Raw genomic sequence first — 19,298 nt, 5'->3', positions numbered from 1 at the left:
GGACTAACGCTGAAACTGAAACTCCAATTCTTTGGCCACCTGATGCAAACACCAACTCATTGGAAAAGACCATGATGCTGGGGAAGACTGAGGGCAAGAAGAGAATGGAGTGGCAGAGAATAAGATGGTTGGATGGCATCACCAAACTAATGGACATGAATTTGACTAAACTCCAGCAGATAATGAAGGTCAGGGAAGCCTGGCCTGCTACAGTCCACTGGGTTGCGTAGAGTCAGACATGACTTAGTGACTGAGCAAAAACAACAGCAGAGTCAAAATCCTACTTCCCCTGCTTTGCATTTCCTATCTATAAAACTTTGTCCCATATTGATTGCTGAATTATTTCTGAGAACAAATGATAGAAACTAATCTAAAGATTTGTAAGTTGTTATTGTTCTTGTTTAGTTGATAAGTGATGTCTGACTCTTTTGAGACCCTATTGACTATAGCTTTCCAGGCTCTTCTGTCCCTGGGATTTCCCAGACAAGAAGAATACTGAAGTGGGTTGCCATTTCATTCTCCAGGTGATCTTCCTGATCCAGGGATTGAACCTGTGTCTCCTGCATTGTAGGTGGATTCTTTACTGCTGCTTCACCAGGGAAATCCAAGATTTTCTCAGTGCTGCTGCTGCTGCTAAGTCGCTTCAGTCATGTCTGACTCTGTGCAACCCCAGAGATGGCAGCCCACCAGGCTCCCCCATTCCTGGGATTCTCCAGGCAAGAACACTGGAGTGGGTTGCCATTTCCTTCTCCAATGCAGGAAAGTGAAAAGTGAAAGTGAAGTCATCCAGTCGTGTCTGACTCTTAGTGACCCCATGGACTGCAGCCTACCAGGCTCCTCCATCCATGGGATTTTCCAGGGAAGAGTACTAGAGTGGGGTGCCATTGCCTTCTCTGAGTTTTCTGAGTAGGGTCAGCTTAATTGTTCCATGGAATGTTCCCATGGTGGGATACTGTACTTCTATATAAATATCAGGAAGCACTATAGACACTAGTTGAAAAGATTTCTAGAATAATGTTCCATGAAAAAAAAGCAAACTGCCAGTATATATGTACATTTATAAAGTCTTCTATTACTGACCCTTCTTAGCCCTTGACAATGCCTCTGTATTTACAAAAATGAGTTTGTAAATAGTTTTATTTACCCAGCACCTGTCTCTGACCACAGCCTTGACCACATTTTAGAGAAATGTCAGCACAGTGCTCTTAGTGCCTCGCTACTAATATTGAGAGTCATTGCCAATAGCTTGGTGGTCACTCAGAACCTACCAGGTTCGATGCATGATACTGGATGCTTGGGGCTGGTGCACTGGGATGACCCAGAGGGATGGTATGGGGAGGGAGGAGGGTGGAGGGCTCAGGATGGGGAACACATGTATACCTGTGGCAGATTCATTTCGATATTTGGCAAAACCAATACAATATTGTAAAGTTTAAAAATAAAATAAAATTAAAAAAAAAAAGAACCTGCTGATAGACTTCACTACCACTGCCCTCACACAGCTAGTCCAACAGGCTCATGCCTCACTTTCCTAGATCCCTACCACCACCCCTCACTGCCTTCTTCCATGTAGTGTGAGGCGTTACATCACAATCATGGTTTCAGCTAAAATGTTTCACTTGTCAGAAGAGCATTTGTTGGTTGTTTGGAGCCATTGCTGAGCCTCAGGCACCTTTGTTAAGTTGTAGACATGTGTGTCTGATTCTTCATCAGTCTCTTGTTATTTTCAGTTCTCATCAATTTTCAGAGGAACAAATCCTCTAGTTCTTTATTGAGGTCCAGACTGCTTCTATCATCATCCTTCCTGACTCAATCCCCAGCAGCAGCAAAGTCCCCAATCCAGTTCCAGGCTCTGGAAAATGGCCTTTATCAGTCCAAGTACACGATGCCCACACTAACTTCTGCATCTTGGCTCTACTACACTCCCTTTATTGGAAAACCTTCCTCCTTCCCTCCAAACCCATGAAATATATACCCTACCAAGACTGAATCATGAAAAAATAAAAATTCTGAATAGACCAATAATGAGTTATGAAATTGGATCAATATCCAAGCTACTTCCAAAAACAAAAGTCCAGGACCAGATGGTTTCACTGGTAAATTCTACCAAATATTTAAAGAACTAACACCCTCATTCACTTACATTACCAAAAAATAGAAGAGAAGGGAACACTTCTAAAACTCATTTTATGAGGCCAACATTACTGTGACACAAAAACTAGTTATGGACACCACAAGAAAAAAGTTATGGACCAATATCCCTGATAAACATAGATGTGAAACTCCTTAACAGAATAAATACTACCATGCTATACTCAGCAATACAACAAAAGGATTACATATCATGATCAGGCAGCATTTATCCCAGGAATGCAAGAATGTTTCAGTGTCCACAAATCAATCAGTGTGATATAGCACATGAATAAAATGCAGGATAAAAATTGTATGATCATTTCAGTAGATACAGGAAAAGTGGCAAAATTCAATATTTATTTATGAAAATATCTCAACAGGATGGGTATAGAGGAAAAGTACCTCAATGTATTAATAATAAAAGCCATAGATACCAAGCCCACAGCTAACATCACACTCAATAGTGAAAAGCCAAAGGCTTGCAATTAGGCAATGAACATAAAGAAAAGGCAACCAGATCAGAAAATAAGAAGTAAAACAGTCATTACTTGAAGATGACATGATGTTACATATAGAAAACCCTAAAGATTCCACCAAAAAAAATATAGTTAGAACTAATAAACAAACTTATTAAAGTTATCAGATAGGAAATCGATGTACAAAAATCTGTTGTGTTTCTGTATATATCAGAAAGAGAAATTAAGAAAGAAATCCCATTTACTATTGCATCAAAAGAATAAAATACCTACGAATAAATTCAGCTAAGGAATGGGAACACCTGTACACTGAAAGCTGTAAGATACTGATGATATAAACTGAAGATACAAATAAACTTAAAAGTATTCCACTTTTATTGATTGGAAGAATTAATAGTGCTAAAATGTTCATACTATTCAAAGCAACCTACAGATTCAATGCAATCTTTACCAACCTTCTAATAGCTTTTTTCAGAAATAAAATCATCCTCAAATTTGTATGGAATCACAAAAGACCTCAAATAACTAAAGCAACTTTGAGAAAGAAGAAAAAAGCTGGGACCATAACGCCCTCTGATTTCAAATAATATTACAAAGCTATAGTGGTCAAAACAGTATGCTATCATAGTAGAAACAAGTACATAAGTCAATGGAACAAAATAAAGAGCACAGAAATAAACCAACACATATATAGTCAACTATTTTATGACAAAGTGGTCAATGGGGAAAGAACAGTCTCTTCAATAAATGATGTTGGGAAAACTGAATTAGATCAGATCAGTCGCTCAGTCGTGTCCGACTCTTTGAGACCCCATGAATTGCAGCACGCCAGGCCTCCCTGTGCATCACCAACTCCCAGAGTTCACTCAGACTCACATCCATCGAGTCAGTGATGCCATCCAGCCATCTCATCCTCTGTCGTCCCCTTCTCCTCTTGCCCCCAATCACTCCCAGAATCAGAGTATTTTCCAATGAGTCAACTCTTCGCATGAGGTGGCCTAAGTACTGGAGTTTCAGCTTTAGCATCATTCCTTCCAAAGAAATCCCAGGGCTGATCTCCTTCAGAATGGACTGGTTGGATCTCCTTGAAGTCCAAGGGACTCTCAAGAGTCTTCTCCAACACCAGACACATACAAAGTAATGAAATTGCCTGAGTAATATTTCATTGTATGAACCGCATCCTTTTTATCCATTTATCTGTTGATGAACATTTAGGTAGTTTCCATGTCCTGGCTATTGTGAACAGTGCTGCAATGAACATTGGGGTACCACTCAGCCATTATAATGGAGAAGGCAATGGCAACCCACTCCAGTACTCTTGCCTGGAAAATCTCATGGGCAGAGGACCCTGGTAGGCTGCAGTCCATGGGGTCGCTAAGAGTCGGACATGACTGAGCAATTTCACTTTCACTTTTCACTTTCATGCAATGGAGAAGGAAATGGCAACCCACTCAAGTGTTCTTACCTGGAGAATCCCAGGGACGGTGGAGCCTGGTGGGCTGCCATCTATGAGGCTACACAGAGTCGGACACAACTGAAGCGACTTAGCAGCAGTAGCAGCAACTATTATAAAGGATGAAATAATGGCATTTGCAGCAACATGGATGGAGCTATCGTCATACTGATTAAAGTAAGTCAGACAGAGAAAGACAAATATATGATATTGCTTATATGTGGAATCTAAAAAATGATGCAAATGGGTTTATTTACAAAATAGAAACAGATTCATAGACTTAGAGAATGATATGGTTACCAGGGGCAAAGGGAAGAAGGGACAGTTAAAGAGTTTGGAATTAACCTGTAAACACTAAAAAGGGATAACCAATAAGGACCTGTTGTAGCACAGGGAACTCTGCTCAAAGTTACATGGCAGATGGATGGGAGGAGAGTTTGGGGGAGAATGGTTACATGTATATACGGCAGATTCCCTTTGCTGTCCACCTGAAATTACCGCAATATTGTTAATTGTCTATACTCCAATACAAAATATAGATTTTAAAAAACTAAAAATTAAAACTTCAATTAACTTTTTTCAATTTAATCAACATTTATTGGACATGTACTGGATGTTTGAAAGTTAAAAATTTGAATGAGAAAAGGTCTCTCTCCAAAGCAGATTATTGTTTTAAAAGATGCGGCTTTAGCTTGTTCTTTATTTTTATCTTTAAACATTTTATTTTATATTGAAGTATAGCAAATTTGGAAAACTCATCAGTGGCCACAGGACTGGAAAAAGTCAGTTTTCATTCCGATCCCAAAGAAAGGCAATGCCAAAGAAGGCTCAAACTACCACACAATTGCACTCATGTCACATGCTAGTAAAGGAATGCTTAAAATTCTCCAAGCCAGGCTTCAGCAGTATGTGAACCGTGAACTTCCTGATGTTCAAGCTGGTTTTAGAAAAGGCAGAGGAACCAGAGATCAAATTGCCAACATCTGCTGGATCATGGAAAAAGCAAGAGAGTTCCAGAAAAACATCTATTTCTGCTTTGTTGACTATGCCAAAGCCTTTGACTGTGTGGATAACAAGAAACTGTGGAAAATTCTGAAAGAGATGGGAATACCAGACCACCTGACCTGCCTCTTGAGAAATCTGTATGCAGGTCAGGAAGCAACAGTTAGAACTGGACATGGAACAACAGACTGGTTCCAAATAGAAAAAGGAGTACGTCAAGGCTGTATATTGTCACCCTGCTTATTTAACTTATATACAGAGTACATCATGAGAAACACTGGACTTGAAGAAACACAAGCTGGAATGAAGATAGCCGGGAGAAATATCAATAACCTCAGATATGCAGATGACACCATCCTTATGGCAGAAAGTGAAGAGGAACTAAAGAGCCTCTTGGTGAAAGTGAAAGAGGAGAGTGGAAAAGCTGGCTTAAAGCTCAACATTCAGAAAACTAAGATCATGGCATCTGGTCCTATCACTTCATGGCAAATAGATGGGGAAACAATGGTTGATTTTATTTTTCTGGGCTCCAAAATCTCTGCAGATGGTGATTTCAGCCATGAAATTAAAAGATGCTTGCTCCTTGGAAGGAAAGTTATGACCAACCTAGACAGCATATTAAAAAGCAGAGACATTATTTTCTCAGCAAAGTTCCATCTAGTCAAGGCTATGGGTTTCCAGTGGTCATGTGTGGATTGGAGAGTTGGACTATAAAGAAAAGCTGAGCATTGAAGAATTGGTGCTTTTGAACTGTGGTGTTGGAGAAGACTCTTGAGAGTCCCTTGGACTGCAAGGAGATCCACCCAGTCCATTCTAAAGGAGATCAGTCCTGGGTGTTCATTGGAAGGACTGATGCTGAAGCTGAAACTCCAATACTTTGGCCATCTGATGTGAAGAGCTGACTCACTAGAAAAGACCCCGAAACTGGGAAAGACTGAGGGCAGGAGGAGAAGGAGACGACAGAGGATGAGATGGTTGGATGGCATCACCGACTCTATGGACATGGGTTTGGGCGGACTCCAGGAGTTGGTGATGGACAGGCAGGCCTGGCGTGCTGCGGTTCATGGGATCGCAAAGAGTCGGACACAACTGAGTGAGTGAACTGAACTGAACTGAGTCGGTAATGCTATCAAACTATCTCATCTTCTGCCGCCACCTTCTCATTTTGCCTTCAATCTTTCCCAGCATCAAGGTCTTTTCCAATGAGTCAGCTCTTTGCATCAGATAGCCACAGTATTAGCACTTCAGTTTCAGCATCAGTCCTTCTAATGAATAGTCAAGGTTGATTTCCTTTAGGATTAACTGGTTTGATCTCCTCGCATTTCAAGGGACTCTCAAGAGTCTTCCCCAGCTCCACAATTCGAAAGCATCAATTCTTCAGCACTCAGCCTTCTTTATGGTCCAACTCTCACATCCATACATAACTACTTGAAAAACCACAGCGCTAACTATATGGATCTTTATCGACAAAGTGATAGCTCTGATTTGTTTGTTTGTTTAATTAGTTACTTTATTTTAATTGGAGGCTAATTATTTACAATACTGAGGTGGTTTTTGCCATACATTGACATGAGTCAGCCATGGGTGTACATGTGTCCCATGGACCTGAAACCCCCTCTCACCTCCCTCCCTATCCCATTCCTCTGAGTTGTCCCAGTTCACTGGCTTTGAGTGCCCTGTTTCCTGCATCAAACTTGGACTGGTGATCTATTTCACATATGGTAATATACATGTTTCAATGCTATTCTCTCAAATCATCCCACTCTCTCCTTTTCCCACAGAGTCCAAAACTGTTCTTTACATCTGTGTCTCTTTTGCTATCTCGCACATAGAGTCATCATTACCATCTTTCTAAATTCCATATATATGTGTTAATATACTGTATTGGTGTTTTTCTTTCTGACTTACTTCACTCTGTATAGTAGGCTCCAGTTTCATCCATCTCATTAGAATTGACTCAATTGTGTTCTTTTTAATAGCTGAGTAATATTTCATTCTGTATATGTACCACAACTTTCTTATCCATTCATCTGCTGATGGACATCTAGGCTGCTGCGATGAACATTGGGGTACACGTGTCTGTTTCAATTCTGTTTTCCTTGGTGTGAAATCCCACTTCTGGGTGATATGGCAGTTCTATTTGCAGTTTTTTAAGGAATCTCCACACTGTTCTCCATAGTGGCTGTACTAGTTTGCATTCCCACCAACAGGTGGATATCTTTGCTTTTTAATATGCTATCTAGGTTTGTCACAGCTTTCCTTCCAAGGAGCAAGAGTTGTTTAATTTCATGGCTACAGTCACTGTCCTCAGTGATTTTGGAGCCCATGAAAATAAAATTTGCCACTGCTTTCAGTTTTTCCCCTTGTATTTGCCAGGAAGTGATGGGACTGGATGTCATGATCTTCGCTTTTTGAATGTTGAGTTTCAAGCCATATTTTTCACTCTCATCTTTCATCTTCATTAAGAAGCTCTTTAGTTCCTCTTCATTTCCTGTCATTGGAGTGGAATCATCTGTATATATGAAGTTGTTGATATTTCTTGTGGCAATTTTGATTTCAGCTTGATTCATTCAGCCAAACATTTTGCATGATGTACTCTGCATATAGGGCTCCATTGGTGGCTCAGCGGTAAAAAATCTTCCTGTAATGCAGGAGCCACAGGAGATGCAGATTCTATCCCTGAGTCAGGAAGATCCCCTGGAGAAGGGCATGGAAACCCACTCCAGTATTTCTGCCTGGAGAATCCCATGGACACAGGAGCCTCGTGGGCTACAGACCATAGGGTTGAAAAGAGTCAAACATGACTGAAGCGACTTAGCATGTGTGCACTCTACAGATAAGTTAAATATGTAGAGTGACAATGTACAGCCTTGCACTCCTTTCCCAATTTTGAATCAGTCAGTTGTTCCATCTGCAATTCTAACTACTGGTTCTTGACCTGCATATAGGTTTCTCAGGAAACTGGCAAGGTAATCTGATATTCCCATCTCTTTAAGAGTTTGTTGAGAGCCACACAGTCATAGGATTTAGTGTAGTCAGTGAAGCAGAAATAGCTGTTTTTCTGGAATTCTCTTCCTTTCTCTATGATCCAACGAAGGTTGGCAATTTGATCTCTGTTTCCTCTGCCTCTTCAAAACCCAGCTTGTATATCTGAAAGTCTTCAGTGCATGTACTGCTGAAGCCTAGCTTGAAGGATTTTGAGCATAAGTTTGCTAGCATGTGAAATGAGAGCAATAGTACAGTAGTTTCAACATTCTTTGGTATTGTCTTTCTTTGGGATTGGAATGCAAACTGAACTTTTATAGTCCTGTGGGGACTGCTGAGTTTTCTAAATTTGCTGACATATTGAATGCAGTAATTTAACAGTATCATCTTTTAGGATTTTAAATAGCTCAGCTGGAATTTAATCACATTTACTAATTTTGTTCATAGAAATTCTTCCTAAGGCCCACTCCAGGATGTCTGGCTCTAGGTGAGTGACCACACCACCATGGTTATCTCAGTCATTAAGACAATTTTTGTATAGTTCTTCTTTGTATTCTTGCCACCTCTCCTTAATATCTTCTGCTTCTGTTAGATATTCTGTTGATATTTCTTATGACAATTTTGATTCCAGCTTGTGATTCATTCAGCCAAACATTTTGCATGATGAACTCTGCATATAGGGCTTCGCTGGTGGCTCAGTAATAAAGAATCTGCCTGTAATCCAGGAGCCACAGGAGAAGCAGATTCGATCCCTGAGTCAGAAAAAGCCCCTGGAGGAGGGCATGGAGACTCACTCCAGTATTCCTGCATGGATTCTCCAAGCAGGATTTCAGTCCTTAATCATGCCCATTCTTGCAAGCAATGTTCTCTTGATGTATCCCTATTTTCTTGAAGAGATCACTAGTCTTTCCCACTCCATTGTTTTCCTCTCTTTCTTTGCACTGTTCATTTAAGAAGGCCTTCTTATCTCTCCTTGGTATTCTCTGGATCTCTGCATTCAGTAGGATATATCTTTCCTTTATTCCCTTGCCTTTCACGTCTCTTCTTTCCTCAACTATTTAGAAAGCCTCCTCAGACAACTACTTTGCCTTCTTGTATTTCTTTTTCTTTGGAATGGTTTTGGTCACTGTCTCCTGTACTATGTTAAAAACCTCTGTCCATATGAAATAGAGACATATTCTAATAGCCTTTAATAGAGTTTAATCTTTGTCTTAATCTGTTTGGGACCTAGTGTTAAGAATATCCAATTCTAAAACTGACGTGTCACTCTGTAATATTGTATCGAGCAGGAAACCATCATTGTTTGCTGTTCTGCAACACCAACATTCATCCGGTTTGTGCAGAATATCCTATTAATATCCAGCATCTGGGTATTAATTTAATTTAATTAATCCTATTAATTAAAGTTTAATTAGCTAGTGAAGAAGAAATATGAGTAATTAGACAGTAAATGCTAATTAGTAAGTTATTCAAAAGCCTCCATTATATACAAATTCAAGCCACATTTTACAACCCTAGTTAGTAGTATAATCCAAATCCTATCAGGGCAACTGTTCAGTTCAGTTCAGTCACTCAGTCGTGTCCGATTCTCTGCGACCCCATGAATCGCAGCATGCCAGGCCTCCCTGTGCATCACCAACTCCCAGAGTTCACTCAGACTCACGGCCATCGAGTCAGTGATGCCATCCAGCCATCTCATCCTCTGTCGTCCCCTTCTCCTCTTGCCCCCAATCCCTCCCAGCATCAGAGTTTTTCCAGTGAGTCAACTCTTCGCATGAGGTGGCCAAAGTACTGGAGTTTCAGCTTTAGAATCATTCCTTCCAAAGAAATCCCAGGGCTGATCTCCTTCAGAATGGACTGGTTGGATCTTGCAGTCCAAGGGACTCTCAAGAGTCTTCTACAACACCACAGTTCAAAAGCATCAATTCTTCAGCACTCAGCCTTCTTCACAGTCCAACTCTCACATCCATATATGACCACAGAAAAAACCATAGCCTTTACCAGACGGACCTTTGTTGGCAAAGTAATGTCTCTGTTTTTGAATATGCTGTCTAGGTTGGTTATAACTTTCCTTCCAAGGAGTAAGCGTCTTTTAATTTCATGGCTGCAGTCACCATCTGCAGTGATTTTGGAGCTCAAAAAAATAAAGTCTGACACTGTTTCCACTGTTTCCCCATCTATTTCCCATGAAGTGATGGGACCGGATGCCATGATCTTCATTTTCTGAATGTTGAGCTTTAAGCCAACTCTTTCACTCTCCACTTTCACTTTCATCAAGAGGCTTTTTAGTTCCTCTTCACTTTCTGCCATAAGGGTGGTGTCATCTGCATATCTAAGGTTATTGATATTTCTCCTGGCAATCTTCATTCCAGCTTGTGCTTCTTCCAATCCAGTGTTTCTCATGATGTACTCTGCACATAAGTTAAATAAGCAGGGTGACAATATACAGCCTTGACGTACTCCTTTTCCTATTCGGAACGAGTCTGTTGTTCCATGTCCAGTTCTAACTGTTGCTTCCTGACCTGCACACAGATTTCTCAAGAGGCAAGTCAGGTGGTCTGGTATTCCCATCTCTTTCAGAATTTTCCACAGTTTATTGTGAGCCACACAGTCAAAGGCTTAGGCATAATCAACAAAGCAGAAATAGATGTTTTTCTGGAACTCTCTTGCTTTTTCCATGATCCAGTGGATGTTGGCAATTTGATCTCTGGTTCCTCTGCCTTTTCTAAAACCAGCTTGAACATCAGGAAGTTCATGGTTCACATATTGCTGAAGCCTGGCTTGAACAATTTTGAGCATTACTTTACTAGCATGTGACATGAGTGCAATTGTGTGGTAGTTTGAGCCTTCTTTGGCATTGCCTTTCTTTGGGATTGGAATGAAAACTGACCTTTTCTAGTCCTGTGGCCACTGCTGAGTTTTCCAAATTTACTGGCATATTGAGTGCAGCACTTTCACAGCATCATCTTTCAGGATTTGAAATAGCTCAACTGGAATTTCATCACCTCCACTAGCTTTGTTCATAGTGATGCTTCCTAAGGCCCACTTGACTTCACATTCCAGGATGTCTAGCTCTAGGTGAGTGATCACACCATCGTGATTATCTGGGTCCTGAAGATCTTTTTTGTACAGTTCTTCTGTGTATTCTTGCCACCTCTTCTTAATATCTTCTGCTTCTGTTAGGTCCATACCATTTCTGTCCTTTATCGAGCCCATCTTTGCATGAAATGTTCCCTTGGTATGTCTAATTTTCTTGAAGAGATCTCTAGTCTTTCCCATTCTGTTTTTTCCTCTATTTCTTTGTATTGATCACTGAGGAAGGCTTTCTTATCTCTCCTTGCTATTCTTTGGAACTCTGCATTCAGATGCTTATATCTTTCCTTTTCTCCTCTGCTTTTCACGTCTTTTCACAGCTATTTGTAAGTCCTTCCCAGACAGCCATTTTGATTTTTTGCATTTCTTTTCCATGGGGATGGTCTTGATCCCTGTCTCCTGTACAATGTCACGAACCTCATTCCATAGTTCATCAGGTACTCTATCTATCAGATCTAGGCCCTTAAATCCATTTCTCACTTCCACTGTATAATCATAAGCGATTTGATTTAGGTCACTCCTGAATGGTTCAATTGTAGTTTCTGTAATTTAGGTGTATGCATTGGCTTTGCCTGACAGACAGCTCTGTTTGCTTCAATTTATAGCTAGAAAAATAATAATTCCATTTTCTGGCCAAAAGAATATTAACTCTAAGGTTTTGGCCATTTCAGTCAGTCTTCCTGCCAGCAGAACCTATTAACATACAAGGATTGTATTTTTAAGGAAATTGAAGGATCTGGAAGATGTGACTATCTATTCACCCTTTAAAAAAACAAATGAACAAATTCAACAGAACAGAAGCAGACTCACAGATATAGAGAACAGACTAGTGGTTATGAGAGAGAAGAGGGTAAGGGGAAGGACACGGTGGAGAAGGAGATTAAAAAGCATAAACTACTGGGCATATTATTTAATAATTTGGAAGCATATGATGCATATCACAGTAAATATGGTCAGTATTTTTAATAGCTTTGGAGTATAGTCTGTAAAAATATCAAATCACTGTGTTGTACATCTAAAACTAACATAATATTATACTTCAATTATACTTCAATAAAGATAAAAGAAAAATTTACCTTTAACTCTGTGCTCCTTTCTCCTCTTTTCTCTTGTAGCATTAAGCAATCTTTTCTTAAAATCTGAGACAAATAATTGAGGTTTCTCCAGAACAAAGGAGCTGTGCAAACAAGGTACAGCAGTTTGCAACTTGTGTGCATTCATTTCCTGCCTTTGTACCTGATGAGTTTGAACGTGCTCATCAGCAGTCAGAATTTTGACTTACCCAGGGGCAGATGCTGGCTGCAGTGCGCTGTTCCTTCTGTGATGGATGTGTTCAGTGTTGCCAGAAATAATTATGCAGGGAGGGATTGTGAGACATTGGAGAGAGGTCTTCATTTAGATGTATTATGCAACTCAAATGATGAAAGGCAAATCACTAGAAAGTGATTTTTGCACAGACCAATTGATGCATTTAAGAGTTCAAAATTAAAGTTTAAGAGTATTTGTAACTTAATGTACAAATAAACTGTTAACTGCATGATATGGCTTCAATGTACAAAGAATAAGGGAGAAAATGTATGCCAAAACTTTGGGAAAGGCTTTCCAACCTAGTTAATGTTCTAAATCCTAATAGGTTAATTGTGAGTCCTAAGACATATCTCTTCCTGGGTTTCTTTAATGCCCTCTTTAAGTTGTAGGCTGCAGGAGGCTCATGGATAACAAACTATCTAAAAGGAACTTAAATTATTTAAGTATTTGCTTCTATGCACACACACACACACACACACACACCCTTACACCCTTAATTAAATGTGAACCAAATGCTCCACTTATATCCTATTAGCTGGGTTCAATGATTACTCCATCAAATTCTGGACAATGACAAGTCTATCAAATCTTTTCTCCTTGCCTTTTTAAATAATTTCATTAAATTAAAACAATGGGTAACTGAATCACCCAAGACCTACCTTGTGAAATTGTTGGGAATATTGTGAGCCCATCAGTTTGTTAGACCATACCTTTGTCTGCATTCCTAACTCTCAAGGTATCCCTTCCTTAGTTGTATTGCCTTTCAACATGTAAATAAATATGGTGGCATTAAAATTGGGGGGGGGGACTATTTACTGAACCTGGATTAAGGCCTCATGGGGGTTACAGGTGATGGAGATACAAGTGCTGCCCTCAAGCTGTAATCTTCCAGCAGAAGGAATATTGGGACAAGGTACTCTTTTTATTTTGGGGAATTTTAATACTGTATTTTAAGGGATTTGATTTAAGTCATACCTGAATGGTTTAGTGGTTTTCCCTACTTTCTTCAATTTAAGTCTGAATTTGGTAATAAGGAGTTCATGATCTGAGCCACAGTCAGCTCCTGGTCTTGTTTTTGTTGACTGTATAGAACTTCTCCATCTTTGGCTGCAAAGAATATAATCAATCTGATTTTGGTGTTGACCATCTGGTGATGTCCATGTATAGAGTCTTCTCTTGTGTTGTTGGAAGAGGGTGTTTGCTATGACTAGTGCCTTTTCTTGGCAAAACTCTATTAGTCTTTGCCCTGCTTCATTCCGTATTCCAAGGCCAAATTTCCCTGTTACTCCAGGTGTTTCTTGACTTCCTACTTTTGCATTCCAGTCCCCTATAATGAAAAGGACATCTTTTTTGGGTATTAGTTCTAAAAGGTCTTGTAGGTCTTCATAGAACCGTTCAACTTCAGCTTCTTCAGCATTACTGGTTGGGGCATAGACTTGGATTACTGTGATATTGAATGGTTTGCTTGGAAATGAACAGAGATCATTCTGTCCTTTTTGAGATTGCATCCAAGTACTGCATTTCGGACTCTTTTGTTGACCATGATGTCTACTCCATTTCTTCTGAGGGATTCCTGCCCTCAGTAGTAGATATAATGGTCATCTGAGTTAAATTCACCCATTCCAGTTCATTTCAGTTCGGTGATGCCTAGAATGTCGACATTCACTCTTGCCATCTCTTGTTTGACCACTTCCAATTTGCCTTGATTCATGGACCTGACATTCCAGGTTCCTATGCAATATTGCTATTTACAGCATTGGATCTTGCTTCTATCACCAGTCACACTCACAGCCGGGTATTCTTTTTGCTTTGAGTCCATCCCTTCAGTCTTTCTTTCATTCATTCATCAAGTGGAAGTTAGAAATAGATTTAAGGGCCTAGATCTGATAGATAGAGGGCCTGATGAACTATGGAATGAGGTTCGTGACATTGTACAGGAGACAGGGATCAAGACCATCCCCATGGAAAAGAAGTGCAAAAAAAACAAAATGGCTGTCTGGGGAGGCCTTACAAATAGCTGTGAAAAGAAGAGAAGTGAAAAGCAAAGGAGAAAAGGAAAGATATAAGCATCTGAATGCAGAGTTCCAAAGAATAGCAAGGAGAGATAAGAAAGCCTTCCTCAGCGATCAATACAAAAAATAGAGGAAAACAACTGAATGGGAAAGACTAGAGATCTCTTCAAGAAAAGTAGAGATACCAAGAGAACATTTCATGAAAAGATGGGCTCGATAAAGGACAGAAATGGCATGTACCTAACAGAAGCAGAAGATATTAAGAAGAGGTGGCAAGAATACACAGAAGAACTGTACAAAAAAGATCTTCAGGACCCAGATAACCACGATGGTGTGATCACTCACCTAGAGCCAGACATCCTGGAATGTGAAGTCAAGTGGGCCTTAGGAAGCATCACTATGAACAAAGCTAGTGGAGATGGTGGAATTCCAGTTGAGCTATTTCAAACCCTGAAAGATGATGCTGTGAAAGTGCTGCACTCAATATGCCAGCAAATTTGGAAATCTCAGCAGTGGCCACAGGACTAGAAAAGGTCAGTTTCAATTTCAAACCCAAAGAAAGGCAATGCCAAAGAAGGCTCAAACTACCACACAATTGCACTCATCTCACATGCTAGTAAAGTAATGCTCAAAATTCTCAAAGCCAGTCTTCAGCAATATGTGAACCATGAACTTCCTGATGTTCAAGCTGGTTTTACAAAAGGCAAAGGAACGAGAGATCAAATTGCCAACATCCGCTGGATCATGGAAAAAGCAAGAGAGTTCCAGAAAAACATCTATTTCTGCTTTGTTGATTATGCCAAAGCCTTTGACTGTGTGGCTCACAACAAACGGTGGAAAATTCTGAAAGAGATGGGAATATCAGACCACCTGACCTGCCTCTTGAGAAATCTGTGTGCAGGTCAGGAAGCAACAGTTAGAACTGGACATGGAACAACAGACTGGTTCCAAATAGGAAAAGGAGTACGTCAAGGCTGTATATTGTCACCCTGTTTATTTAACTTCTATACAGAGTACATCATGAGAAATGCTGGACTGGAAGAAACACAAGCTGGAATCAAGATTGCCAGGGGAAATATCAATAACCTTAGATATGCAGATGACACCACCTTATGGCAGAAAGTGAAGAGGAACTAAAAAGCCTCTTAATGAAAGTGAAAGAGGAGAGTCAAAAAGTTGGCTTAAAGCTCAACATTCACAAAACGAAGATTTTTTATGGTGTCCGGTCCCATCACTTCATGGGAAATAAATGGGGAAACAGTGGAAACAGTGTCAGACTTTATTTTTTTGAGCTCCAAAATCACTGCAGATGATGACTGCAGCCATGAAATTAAAAGACGCTTACTCCTTGGAAGGAAAGTTATGACCAACCTAGATAGCATATTCAAAAGCAGAGACATTACTTTGCCAAGAAAGGTCTGTCTAGTCAAGGCTATGGTTTTTCCCGTGGTCATGTATGGATGTGAGAGTTGGACTGTGAAGAAGGCTGAGGGCTGAAGAATTGATGCTTTTGAACTGTGGTGTTGGAGAAAACTCTTGAGAGTCGGACTGCAAGGACATCAAACCAGTCCATTCTGAAGGAGATCAGCCCTGGGATTTCTTTGGAGTGAATGAGACTGAAGCTGAAACTCTAGCACTTTGGCCACCTGTTGCAAAGAGTTGACTCATTGGAAAAGACTCTGATTCTGGGAGGGATTGGGGGCAAGAGGAGAAGGGGACGACAGAGGATGAGATGGCTGGATGGCATCACTGACACAATGGACATGAGTCTGAGTGAACTCCAGGAGTTTGTGATGGACAGGGAGGCCTGGTGTGCTGCGATTCATGGGGTTGCCAAGAGTTGGACACAACTGAGCGATTGAAAGGAACTGAATATTATATTTTATAGAGCCATGTATATATAAAGTAATATTTTAACATGTAATCAACACAGCAAGATTACCAATGAAATATTTTATCCTTTTCCTTTAAAAAAATATTTTAATTGGAGGCTAGTTACTTGGCAATATTGTGGTGGTTTTCTCCCCTACATTGACATGAATCAGCCACAGGTGTACATGTGTCCCCCATCCCATCCCTCTGGGTTGTCCCAGCGCACCAGCTTTGAGTGTCCTGTTTCATGCATCAAACTTGGACTGGTGATCTATTTCACATATCATAATATACATGATTCAATGGTATTCTCTCAAATCATCCCACTCTCACCTTCTACCACAGAATCCAAATATCTGTTCTTTATATCTGTGAGGAACAATGTACTCTTGAGGGGAGTCAACATCATTAACCATGGGAGCACAGAGTGGTCAAAGGAACAGTCTCGAAAACCTCAGAGACAAGTGAGGCCTTGAGTTAGATCTCAAGCCAGGGCCAGTATTTCAATAGGCTGACTTAGGAATGGGGAAAGACCACTCCTGGGGGATGAAGGAGCTTGAACTAAGACCCAGAGAGAAGACTGGGAAGGAAGTCGAATCTGCTGCTATGCAGGGTTCAGGGGAGAAGAGTGATGGTGTCTTGTGTGTCAAGAATCCCCTACATACGATTTTCACATTTAACACTTCTGAAATTGGGATACATCTTTGAATCATTTTATACTTACTAGTATAAAAAAGTTCAGGTTTACAAACATCCAACAGACATAGATTTAATAATATACGGTAGCTACTATTACTATTAATTGTAAGAAAACAAGAGAGGTTACCCTTGATGAGAGTGGCTGTTGGAAACAAAGGTGGAAAGGGTATTGACTTTCTCTTTAAACATTTGTTTGGCTTTTTAACAACATAGGTATATTATATGAGCTTTGTCATCAGGACTGTCTTCCACAGAGAATATAACACAAAGTGTTCTCTTTGTGTCACAGTTTTATTGAAAATTAAACCAATAAATGTTAGATTGTTTTCAAATAGGTATAATTTGATGAATATTTGTGTTAGGCACTGAGTGATACACTATTTCATTTGATCCTTACCATAGCTTGATGAGCTCAGTCCTGTTAATATCCACGTTGGACTCGTGAGAGATCAGAAGCCAGGGTCACACAGCAGGGAAGACAGGAGCCCAGCTGTGAGTGTGGAGGGCAAGAACAAGGTAGGAGATGCCCTACAAGTTCCAAAGTGCTGTGCGTCCTTCATCTCAGGCTGTCTCCAAACTGACCTGAGAGGCAGGAATGAGATGACTCACATTCTACAGAAAAAAACCAATAAAGCAAAGCAAAACCTGCTCCTAGTGGTAATGAAGTGAGAATGACAGGGATAGACAGAGATGTATTTGGGAAAGCCAGTTGTTGTCACTGTTGACTTGGGGTCTTTGCTCAATTCTTCAAAATAGATCCACTTCCAAGGATCAAAATAGTCTCTCTAGAGCTGGATATTTCCCCCTGAATGAGCCCCAGTCCCAGAAAGGTCCCTGGGCCTCATCTGCCCTGCCTCAGGCAACCTGCCTTCACTACTCAGAATCTGTCTCAAGAGGCGAATCAGAGCCTCCACCTCCTCTCTGAGACTGACTCACCTCATAAGTCTCTTATCTGGATCAAGAGCTCAGATGTGAGGCACAGAATTCTCAAGGGTCCCTCATACCCCTTGGTACCCAGCTATTTTTCTAAATATTTTAACTTTCTTTTCAAGTTCAAAGGATTCATTAACAAAGTAAAATGCTTATTACAAATAAGTAATTTTGATATTTGATAGAGAATTATCTAACTCACTTCCAAAATACAGTCACTAAAAGAATAGAGAAATAGAAACAGTAGAGGAGAGTAACAGCACATACATCACCTAACTGGGTAGACACTTCCAGACTCAAGCATTGCTGGGAAGTCCCGTGTAACAGCAACCTGGAGTCCCAGTTGGGGAAAAGTCCTGGGCAGAGCATCCACTCCCTGAGTGAGGATTCAAATTGCCATTCTGAGGGTTCCTGCTTACAAAACCAGGCCACAAACTGACAGCTTCATCGGTTTGTGACAAATTCCTGCTCTAGTTTCAAGTTAATCTTTTTATAATTCTATTTGTTTTATCTTTCAAGTCAAAGGATTTTGTTAAGTCCCAGGCACGGTTGGCCAAACCACCTCCAGAGGCTCAAGAATTCCAAGAATTCCAAGAACTTATTTATTGTGCCATGGCTTGTACTCGCAAGTAGGCACGTAATCAGGGCACTGTCCAGACAAGTCAGAAGCAAAGTCAGAAGGCCTGTTCTGCTTTCTTGTCTCTGAAACCTGTATAAGACTACTGCCATTTAATTTCTCTAGTACCACCCCTGTCCCAGCACTGGAAATGGTCAGTTTTCATTCCAATCCCAAAGAAAGGCAATGCCAAAGAATGCTCAAACTACCGCACAACTGCACTCATCTCTCAAGCTAGTAATGCTCAAAATTCTCCAAGCCAGTCTTCAGCAATAAGTGAACTACGAACTTCCAGATGTTCAAGCTTGTTTTAGAAAAGGCAGAGGAACCAGAGATCAAATTGCCAACACCCACTGGATCATGGAAAAAGCAAGAGAGTTCCAGAAAAACATCTATTTCTGCTTTATTGAATATGTCAAAGCCTTTGACTGTGTGGATCACAACAAACGATGGAAAATTCTGAAAGAGATGGGAATACCAGACCACCTGACCTGCCTCTTGAGAAATCTGTGTGCAGGTCAGGAAGCAACAGTTAGAACTGGACATGGAACAACAGACTGGTTCCAAATAGGAAAAGGAGTACGTCAAGGCTGTATATTGTCACCCTGTTTATTTAACTTCTCTGCAGAGTACATCATGAGAAATGCTGGACTGGAAGAAACACAAGCTGGAATCAAGATTGCCAGGAGAAATATCAATAACCTTAGATATGCAGATGA

General features: G+C 40.4%; 1 protein-coding gene across 5 annotated transcripts in view; it reads right to left on the bottom strand.

The window, feature by feature from the left end:
• LOC147376731 (uncharacterized) overlaps positions 1 to 18,518 on the bottom strand; it is a 56,452-nt gene extending 37,934 nt beyond the window's left edge. For 3 of the 5 annotated variants that reach the window (XR_015161200.1, XM_086393470.1, XM_086393471.1), the window contains exon 1: positions 17,431 to 17,569. The gene's annotated coding sequence lies outside the window, so the exon portion shown is untranslated. Of the gene's footprint in view, positions 1 to 17,430; positions 17,616 to 18,230 lie in introns of those variants that run through there. The other 2 variants (XR_015161201.1, XR_015161202.1) reach the window with 2 other exon arrangements.
• Between the last annotated feature and the right edge of the window lie 780 nt (positions 18,519 to 19,298).

The sequence above is a fragment of the Bos grunniens genome, chromosome 3 (genome assembly GCF_055505025.1).
Source record: "Bos grunniens cultivar Pamir isolate PY7600 chromosome 3, Bosgru_T2T1.0, whole genome shotgun sequence".
Taxonomy (NCBI): Eukaryota; Metazoa; Chordata; class Mammalia; order Artiodactyla; family Bovidae; genus Bos; species Bos grunniens.
This window is presented reverse-complemented; position numbering and strand designations above follow the sequence as displayed.